Here is an 11,192-nt window from a genome sequence, read left to right as displayed (position 1 = left end):
ACTTGAGATAAGTCTTTCTTGAATTGAAAACCTTTGAATTCAAGAGACATATTGATAAGTTAAAATCATTTAAACTTATCAATACTCCCATCATGATTCTCATTATGATGTATCTCTCTGAAGATGATGTCAAGGCTTGACATTCATTTTCACATTTTACATTACAAGTTTGAATGATGGTAATAGTAGCAATTCATCATATTGTAAGATATCAACATGTAAAACTGCGAAGTAAGATTTTGATATCATTACATGATGCACACATTTCAAATGTTTTAGTAATTATTGCATTTCATCACATGGTAAGATATCAATATGTAAAATTACGATGCAAGTTTTTTGTTCGATATCTTGACACGATACAAACAATGCATAATGCAAATTATAGCAATCATAGCATCTCTTGGTGATGCAAGCATGACATTAATACTCATATATTTCTCCCCCTTTGTCATCAACAAAAAGTAGGGTAGTTGTGATACCAGGAGAACAATATAAGCAAATTTTGAGCATAAGTGTGATAATTGTTCATGCCTTTACTAGCTTCATGTTATTTTCCAATAGTAAGTGATAGGAAATCAATTGTGCAAGCATATAAAGGAAATCATGATATGTAGATTGCTTTGAATACTTCTTCCTTTTTATTTGTTATAACCTTTTTCATGAAGGAGGAAAGCCATTTGTGATACCAGCTATTTGTGAGTTTACTTTGAGTGAAGTTAAAAACCGATGAGAGATTAAATCATGCTTCAGGTATCAAGATATGTGTATGAAACAACTCTTTGCAAGTAAAAACACTATCATCCATATTTCAAGATGGAATTCATAAGTAGGAATCATTTCATCAAATCCATTTCAGAAAGATATTTTTTATATAAGTGTATAAGAAAATCCGAATTTTAGGATACCAATTGTTAAGCGAATCCAAAAATGAAATGAACACTTTCATGCATTCGGACAATACTATGCTACATATTTTCAAATACAATCATGAAGACAAACATGCTTATTGTTATGGAAATTTTTGTATTCAGCACATAATTTCCAACATGTTATTTAGGCATGTAATGGCAATCAAGTGATTTGATCATTCAATTAAGTCCGAAAAATAATTTTACTAGTTTATGTATTCGGACACATCAACATTCCTAATTTTCTTCTTATGAAATCAAATTGTTCTTCACTTAGAGGTTTTGTAAAAATATCAGCTAGTTGATGTTTAGTGTTATGACAATAATAATACTATGGTAATGTCATGACTCATCAACTGCATTGGTATATCATTTTCTTAAATCATATTTATCATGGAAACCACGGCACAAGGTTTTCAAAGTAGTTATAAAAACATTTAGTTTCAATGTAAAATCCGATAATGAATAACGAGATTAAACAATGAGAGATGTTTGTAACTCTGCATATGCTCACAAATAAATACATCAGGTAACCATATCAAGGATCAAGGCAAAGGCCATCATGGTGAGTAACATAAGGAGTTTACAATAACAATAGGTGATTGTGATCATACAAGCTCATTCATGAGGTGGAAAATTAAAGTGCCTAAATAAAGAGTCAAATTGTCGATGAATTTGCTGCAGCTCAGATAGGATTTGATCTTGTCGATGTTCAAGCCATTCTTGTCTTTGTTCAAATCGATCCATCCGAATCCCAATATCTTCGACAGATGATGTATGAGTTTGCTCAAATGAATGTGTTTCCTTAAAGGGACAGATCGGAGGAGATTGAGTACCCCTAAAGACTAGTGTTTCCGGTTCTGGTTCAGGTTGAGGGGGATCGATTCTTCTAGGCATTCTAACCCAGTTACCGTTTCTATAAATACATCTTAATCGGTGAAGTAGATTTTTATTTATTATGCTAAACCTATCAACTTTTATTACTTCTTCTTCCGGTGGTATTAGAATATCGTAGGCTTTCAGTATTCTAGTGATTATACCACCATATGAAAGCATCATGTCTTTCTTAAATAGTTCTAACATGTTTTGCTAGATAAGATAACCAAGACAGATGTCATGTCCTTTCATGATCAAATACATAGTTCCTAATTCTAATTGGCTTACTTCATCATGATTGTATTGGTTAGGGAGAATGATGTTAGTTAGGATATGACGAAGTACCTTAGTGTTTAGAGGCAGTAGATGTTCACAACTTTTAGGAACAAATGCTAAGATGGGATTGGCGAAAATTGTTCCTAAGGCTTCAACATATGTTGTTCCAATAGTTTCATCATCCCATGATCCTCTAAAGTAAAGTCCTTTACTTTTTATGGGAATGCCTATCATGTCGCAAATGAATTTATCCGTAATGGAGATGTGTTGTCCTAAGAGATAGGTAGACATTCTTTCTTCTTCATCTACTTGTATGTTGTTGTAAAACAATCTAACAAGTCTTGGATAGATGGGTTCATTAAGTTGTAAAATAGGGAGTAGATCTAAGTTTGCAAACCATTGGATTGTCTCTAAGTCTCTTAGTTCATTTAAATCAACATGTTTTCCCTTATTAACACTCCTAAGTTCGAAAGAGGAAAAATTTTCAGCATGATATTTTGAATCGAAAAGGGTAAGATCAAAATCTTCCACTAATCTCCTCTTCCCTTTGTCCCTTGAGGATCTTCTAGACCCCATAACTACTGCTGTTTAGGAGGATAGTAATGAGCAAGAGTAAATGAATCAAAAACAGAATTTAAGGTTTTCTTATAGAATACCTTAGTGAGATCTTCAAGAGAGGGAAAGTTTGTTGATCTTTTGCTCCGAAATGAGGAGTATTTGGGATGCTATGAGGGGAGAAATGGAGGTGGAGAAGCTTTGGAAGAGTAAAGAGGGGAAGTGAGTGAGTTGGGGTCGGTTCCACCGCCGGCCCTAGCTTGGGTTAAAAAGGGGCAAAGTTGTGGGCGGTTGCACCTCTAGCTGGGGCGGTGCAACCGCTTGCAACACGTGACAGCCGGAGGTGCTACCTCCAACTGGGGCGGTGCAACCGCTACAGGAAGTGAGCATGGTTCTAACTGTTGTGTGGTCTGATTTGAATGTTTTTGACTTTTTATTTGTGGAGCAATCAACTTTACTTACGTAATTACGTAAAAATTTTCATTTTAAGATAAGAACTTTTGCACGATCAAGATAGATCTTTTGATGTGCATACTCTCAATGTCGTACACATGTTTGTGATAGATTGTTCAAGTTGGTAAGCCTTGCAAGTTCTTGACAAACTTAGTCAGTTCATGATATAGAGTTGGATACGAAAGTTACGAATGGATGAAATTGATGGGTTCGAAAATCCAGAGGATATGTGAATTGAGAATCATGAGTTTCCAATTCTGAGAAATCAAATAGGATTGTATCTAAATCGCATTTGTGATTTTAATTTTCTAATCCTCTTATGTTATTTGGGCTAGAGAGCATCGCGAGTTCTTTTTTGGATCTCGGGTCATGAATATCGAGAATCCAAGGAGTAGGATATTATTTCTTGCTCCAGATTATAATTTTTTATGTCTTTACAAGAAAGGATGATTTTTAGGTACCCATTTGCTTTTGGGTGCCTCAAAAATAGATCTACATTGTTTATCATGTTACATAGAATTTATCACGGTTCCTTTAGGAACGCAAATTAATTTGTTCGAACTAATTTTCTTGAGTGGACAATAATGTGTTTTGTGTCCAATTTTGTAACAAAAGTTGCATTTGCTTTGGTGTCAAACATGTAAGATGGGGCCTTTTATGATGGTGGTTGGATTTTGGTGAGGACTTCTCACAAATCCGATTCTACTTCTTTTGGGAACGTGACCCTTGTTTGAAAGGATCATGTTCAAGGACTTGCTACCAACCTCGAATTTCTTCAAGGTGTCATTAAGTAGTAAGTTTTCCTTTTGGAGAGTTTCTAGATCATGGCATTTTATGCATGAATCTAAACTATCATGATATTCAGTTTTTAACTTATCAAAATTACAAGTAAGACTATCATGCTCCTTTTTAGCAATTTATATTTTCTACTAATAATCTTGCATTCATCGAATAAGTCATGGAAGGCATTTAATAATTCATCAAATGATAAATCTGCATCTATTAAATTCGTTACCTCCTCTCCGATGGCCATTAAGACGTAATGAGCAACTTGCTCGGTGTTGGACTCCTCTTCTTCAGACGCGCTCGAGTCATCCCACGTTGCTTTGAGTGCCTTCTTCTTAGATGTTCTCTTTTTGACTTTGGGACAATCACTCTTGTAGTGTCCCAGCTTTTTGCACTCATAGCAAATAACTTGGTATTTCTTGGGTTCAAATTTATTTTTTGTTTCATTCTTAAACTTGTTTCTTTTAATGAATTTTTTAAATTTTCTTGTTACAAAGTGCCAAGTCATCGTCACAGTCCTCATCACTTGAGTTTTCTCTCAAGTGGTCTTCTGAAGTTCTAAGTGCCATATCCTTCCTGTTCTTTGGAAGGATGTCTTCTTGCTCTTCATGAGCTTTGCAAGTCATCTCGTAGGTCATTAATGACCCGATTAGTTCTTCAAGAGGGAAGTTGTTTAGATCTTTCGCCTCTTGAATAGCAGTGACTTTAGGATCCCAACTCTTAGGAAGGGATCTTAGAATCTTATTTACGAGCTCAAAATCCAAAAAACTTTTTCCGAGTACCTTTTGACCGTTGACGACATCCGTGAAACGGGTAAACATGTCGCCAATAGTCTCACTCGGTTTCATCCGGAAAAGTTCGAAAGAGTGTAACAAAAGATTGATTTTTGACTCTTTCACTCTACTTGTGCCTTCGTGAGTCACTTCGAGTGTGTGCCAAATATCAAATGCGGTTTCACAAATCGAAACACGGTTAAACTCGTTTTTGTCAAGTGTACAAAATAAGGCATTCATAGCCTTTGCATTAAGAGCGAAAGCCTTCTTCTCCAATTCATTCCAATCGATCATTGGAAGAGAAGACTTCGAAAATCCATTTTCGACAAGATTCCAAAGTTCAAAATCCATAGAAATAAGAAAGATTCTCATTCGGGTCTTCCAATAGGTGCAGTCCGTCCCATTGAACATGGGTGGATGTGTAATAGAATGACCCTCTTGGTTTCCAGCGTATGCCATCTCTCTTGGGTTTTAATCCGTTTGAGAGTTAACCCCACTCTGATACCAATTGTTAGGATCAATAGTACTAAGAGGGGGGGTGAATTAGTGCAGCGGAAAACCTTTTACGATTAAAATAGAAACTACGTTCGTTCGATAAAAGTGATTTCGATAAGAAAGCCGATTCGTAAATCACTTTAACTTTTGATTAAGCGAATTGCAGCAATGATATAAATGCAGTTTGCAGTTATGATTCAAATCAGATAGTAGGCGCAAACTGAAATATGATATTCGTATGAAGAAACTGATTTATGTCTAAATGATGATTCGTAAATCACTTGATTAAGCGAGATGCAGTTTAAGAAAGGATATAAAGGCAGTTTGTAGTTATGATAGAAATCAAAACGTAAACGCTAACTGAAATATGACGATCGTACGAAAAAACTGATTTACGTCTAGACATTGATTCGGAAAGTGCAAAGCTTGAAACCCGATCGTATATGCGCAGAAAGCAGTAAGCTTTTGAGGAGGTTTGCAGTAAAGATAATATGCTCAAAGTATATATAAACCGAGATTTAGAGTGGTTCGGTCAATCTTTACCTACTCCACTTTTGGCTTCCTCCACCGATGAGGTCACCGACGTCAATTAGAGGCCTTCCTTCAATAGCCGAAGGCCAACCACCCTTTTATAGTTTCACTCCTTTTGACGGGCTTAGGAGACAACCCTTACAGAATTTTCTCTCCTCTCTTTACAGCTCAGAACTTGGAAGAAAAGAGGGAGAAGAACTTTTAGCCTTTACAATAATTTTGAGCTCTAAAAATCACAGAACAAGATCAGGATTTTGGTGTAAGTTCATGCCCTTTCAGTGCTGAATGGGTGGGGTATTTATAGGCCAGACCCCAGTTCAAATTTGGAGCTCAAAACTATCAATTCCCGGAATTCCGGGATCAGGCGGTTGCACCTCCTGACTGAGGCGGTGCAACCGCCTGGCAGAGCTCGAAGACTGAGCCTCTGGGTGGTGCTACCTCCTGTAAGGGGCGGTTGCACCTCCTGCCAGCTCGAAGACCGAGCTCAGGCGGTGCCACCGCCTGACTGAGGCGATTGCACCTCTTGGCAAAGCTCGAAGACCGAGCTCAGGCGGTGCCACCTCCTGTCAAGGGAGGTTGCACCGCCCAGTCTCGCTCGGAGACTGAGCCCAGGCGGTGCCACCACCTGGTTGGAGCGGTTGCACCTCCCAGTCTCGATCGGAGACTGAGCCCAGGCGGTGCAACCTCCTGCCTTGGGTGGTTCAACCGCCTGGCAGAAATCTGGGTCCGAATGGGTTGATCCATTCAGCCCAATTTGGGTTTTTCAAGGGCCCAATTGCCCCAAGTTTAAGTTAATGGGATCACCTCCCATTTCCAACCTAATTATTGTGCTAACTACGTTATTCCCTAAAACATTTACTGCAACTTGCTCCGTTGCGCCAATCGCTTCTTCCGACGAGCTTCCGGCAAACTTCCGTTGATCATCCGATGAACCCTCGATGATGCTCCTGCGGACTTCCGGCAAACTCCTGGACTTGTGATGATCCACTTGGCGAGTTCCGACGAGCTTCTTTGGCAAGCTCATGGGCTTCTCGGATTTGTTCCCGTAGAACCTCCGACGACTGTCCGAACTTCCGTCGAACTCCCAACATGATCATTGTCTTGACTCCGGCGCAACTCCTACTGCATGTCTTACTTTCATCGTAGTTAATCCTGCACACTTATCTCAACATATAGATTAGATAACAAATGACAATTGACTTCATCATCAAAATCCAAGATTCAACAGGAGGGAAGGCTACTGGCCAGGGAGCAGTGGCGAAAGTGGTCGTTGGCCGGAATGTAGCAGCTCCGGTGGGGCTGGCCGAAAGCAGGGGAGGCAGGGGCCCCTTTTGACCAGATGGGCTTCAAAGGGGAGAGGTGTTGAATCTCGTATTTTGATGATGAAACTACTTGATATATGTTTTTGATTTAATCTGCATTTTGAGTGACGCAGGATGCTTCGATCAGGATGAGACAATTAAAGCAGGAAAATCATGTTGTGCCGAAGGAACATGTCAGAAGATTGGACGTCGGGCCGGTGGATCGGTCGACGTATCGACAGAAGGCTTCGGGCCGTGGACTCGGGCATCGGGCCAAGAAGAGCAGGTATTGTGCCAAGGATATCGGAGTTGCGGAGTCAACTGGCCGATTGGGCAATAGGCTGCAGAAGAGGACGATGCGCCGAAGAATCGGACGAAGCGTCGAGGGACCAATGACATGTCGGACAACTTGGTTAATTGCTTAGGATTAATTGTCTCGATCGAAGTTTTGTTTTGTTGTGCAGGATTAACTATGATAACGATGAAGACATAAAGCGAAACAAAGTGTCGGAGTCAAGCGCGAAGGATTTGTTGCGAGTTCGAGAGTTCGACGGAAGTCCGAAGGTTCGTCGGGAATGCTACCGGAACTAGCCGAGAATGAGTTGGGAGCTTGCCGAAGGGTTTTTCGGAAGCTCGCCGGAAGGTTCGTTGGAAGTTCGCGGAGCTCGCCGAGAAAGATCGGAGCTTGCCGACGAAGCTCGTTGAAACTCGCTAAGATCAAATCGTGAAGTCTAGGAGCTTGCCGGGAGTCCGTAGAATGGTTTCTGAGAGTTCATCGGAAGACCGCCGGAAGTTTGCCGGAAGCTCGCCAGAAGAAGTCTTGACTTGCGGACTTTGTAATAGCTTAGAAAATGTCTTTAAATTCATAGTTAGCACGTTAATTAGGGTTAGGATTAGGTGTTAATCCTATAACCCAAGTAGGGGCCAATTAGGCCCAAGTTCGGACTGGTTTGGACCAAGTTTGGAGCCAAACCAAGTGAGCTGGAATAGTGAAAGAGGTGCCACCGCCAGGGTTGGAGGTAGCACCGCCCAGGCTAAGTCTCCCAGCGAGACTGGGCGGTGCAACCGCCCCAGCCAAGAGGTGCAACCGCCCAGGGCTCAGTCTCCAAGCGAGACTGGGCGGTGCAACCTCCTCTGTCAAGAGGTAGCACCGCCAGAGCTCAAGTTTCGAGCTCTGCCAAGCGGAGCAACCACCGAGCTCAGACTTCGAGCTCTGCCAGGCGGTGCAACCACCGAGCTTAGTCTTCGAGCTCTGCCAGGCGGTGCAACCACCGAGCTCAGTCTTCGAGCTCTGGCAGAGAGGTGCATCAGCCTGAGCTCAGTTTCGAGCTCTACCAGGGGATGCAACCACCGAGCTCAGACTTCGAGCTCTGCCAGGCGGTGCAACCACCGAGCTCAGTCTTCGAGCTCTGCCAGGCGGTGCAACCACCGAGCTCAGTCTTCGAGCTCTGGCAGAGAGGTGCAATCGCCTGAGCTCAGTCTTCGAGCTCTGCCAAGCGATGCCACCTCTGTTGAATCTCGGATTTTGATGATGAAGTCAATTGTCATTTGTTATCTAATCTATGTGTTGAGATAAGTGTGCAGGATTAACTACGATGAGAGTAAGACAAGCAGCAGGTGTTGCGCCGGAGTCAAGATCATGATCACGTTGGGAGTTCGAGAATTCGACGGAAGTTCGGACGGTCGTCGGAGGTTCAGCGAGAACAGATCCGAGAAGTCCAGAAGCTTGCCAAGCGAAGCTCGTCGGAACTCGCCAAGTGGATCGTCGCAAAGTCCAGGAGTATGCTGGATGTCCGCAGAAGGATCACTGAGGGTTTATCGGATGATCGACGGAAGTTCGCCGGAAACTCACCGGAAGAAGCGATTGACGCATCGGAGCATAGCTGCAGAAGTTGTCTTAGAGTTAATCGTAGTTAGCACGATGATTAAGCTTGAAAATGGGAGGTGATCCCATTAGCTTAATCTTGGGGCAATTGGGCCCCTGACAAGATTCAAATTGGGCCGAATGGAGCGAACCATTCGGACCCTGATTGCACCAGGCGGTGCAACCGCCTAGGCCAGGAGGTGCAACTGCCAGGGCTGCGAGACTGGGCGGTGCAACCGCCCCAGCCAGGCGGTGCAACCGCCTAGAGCTCAGTCTTCGAGCTAGACTAGGCGGTGGAACCGCCCTGACAGAGAGGTAGCACCGCCTGAGCTCGGTCTTCGAGCTAGACTGGGCGGTGGAACCGCCCTGACAGAGAGGCAGCACCGCCTGAGCTCGGTCTTCGAGCTCTGGCAGAGCGGTGCAACCGCCTCAGTCAAGAGGTGGCACCGCCGGGGGCTCTGTCTTCGAGCCAGACTCAGGTGGTGCAACCGCCTCTGACAGAGAGGTGCAACCGCCTGGGCTCAGTCTCCGAGCTCTGCCAGGCGATGCAACCTCTCCAGTCAAGAGGTGCAACCGCCTGATCCCGGAATTCTGGGATTTGATCGATTTGATCGTTTTGAGCTCCAAATTTGAACTGGGATGGGGCCTATAAATACCCCACCCATTCAGCACTGAAAAGATACAGATCCACACCGAATTCTTGATCTTTTCAGTGATTCTAAGAGCTCAAATTTGTGTAAAGTCCTAAAGTTCTCCTCCTTCTGTTCTTCAAGTCTTGAGTTGTAAAGAGAGGAGAGAAAGGATCTGTAAAGGTTGTCTCCTGAGCCTGTCAAAAGGAGAGAAACTGTAAAAGGGCAATTAGCCTTCGCCCATTGAAGGAAGGCAGCTAGTTGACGTCGGTGACCTCGTCGGAGGAGGAAGCCAAAAGTGGAGTAGGTCAAGACTGACCGAACCACTCTAAATCTCTGGTTTGCTTTTACCTTGAGCACTTTATCATTACTGCAAACCTCCTACATTGCTACTGCCCTCTGCGCCTTTACGAACGAGTTTCTAAGCTCTGATCTTTCAGAATCTGCATTCAAACGTAAATCGTGTTTTCGTACGATCTTCACACTGTAGTTTACGCTTACATTCGGATTCCATTTATAACTGCAAATTGCTTTCTACGTAAAACGCTTTTCAAGGTTCAAAACTGCTTTTGGACGCAAAACTACATTTAGACGTAAAATTACGTTTAGACGTAAAACTGCGTTTAGACGCAAAACTACGTTTAGACGTAAAACTGCGTTTAGACGTAAAACTGCGTTTAGACGTAAAACTGCGTTTAGATGCAAAACTGCGTTTAGACGTAAAATTGCGTTTAGACGTAAAACTGCGTTTAGACGTAAAACTGAGTTTAGACGCAAACTACGCTTAGACGCAAACTGTGCTTAGACGCAAACTGCGCTTAGACGCAAACTGTGTTTAGACGCAAACTGCGCTTAGACGCAAAACTACGCTTAGACGCAAACTGCACTGTGATTCTGCTTTTATATCGAAATCGTTTTTTATCGGACGAACGCAGCTTTCGTTTTTAAAAATCGCTGTAAGATTTCCGCTGCACTAATTCACCCCCCCCCCTCTTAGTGCTCTCGATCCTAACAATTGGTATCAGAGCAAGGTTAACTCTCTAAAGGATTAAAACCCAAGAGAGATGGCATACGCCGGAAACCAAGAGGGGCATTCTATTACACGTCCACCCATGTTCAGTGGAACGGACTACACCTACTGGAAGACCCGAATGAGGATCTTTCTTATTTCTATGGATTTTGAATTGTGGAACCTTGTTGAAAACGGATTTTCAAAGTCTTCTCTTCCAATGATCGATTGGAATGAGTTGGAAAAGAAGGCTTTCGCTCTTAATGCAAAGGCTATGAATGCCTTATTTTGCGCACTTGATAAAAACGAGTTTAATCGTGTTTCAACTTGCGAAACTGCATTTGATATTTGGCACACACTTGAAGTGACCCACGAGGGCACAAGTAGAGTGAAAGAGTCAAAAATCAATCTGTTGCTGCATTCTTTTGAACTTTTCCGAATGAAACCGAGTGAAACCATTGGCGACATGTTTACCCGTTTCACGGATGTCGTCAACGGTCTAAAAGGACTCGGAAAAAGTTTTTCGGATTTTGAACTTGTAAATAAAATACTAAGATCCCTTCCTAAAAGTTGGGATCCTAAAGTCACTGCTATTCAAGAGGCAAAAGATCTGCGCAACTTTCCTCTTGAAGAACTAATCGGGTCATTAATGACCTACGAAATGACTTGCAAAGCTCATGAAGAGCAAGAAGACATCCTTCCAAAGAACAGGAAGGATATGGCACTTAAAACT

This window comes from Musa acuminata, chromosome BXJ1-7 (assembly GCF_036884655.1).
Source record: "Musa acuminata AAA Group cultivar baxijiao chromosome BXJ1-7, Cavendish_Baxijiao_AAA, whole genome shotgun sequence".
Taxonomy (NCBI): Eukaryota; Viridiplantae; Streptophyta; class Magnoliopsida; order Zingiberales; family Musaceae; genus Musa; species Musa acuminata.
Note: the sequence above shows the minus strand (reverse complement) of the source record.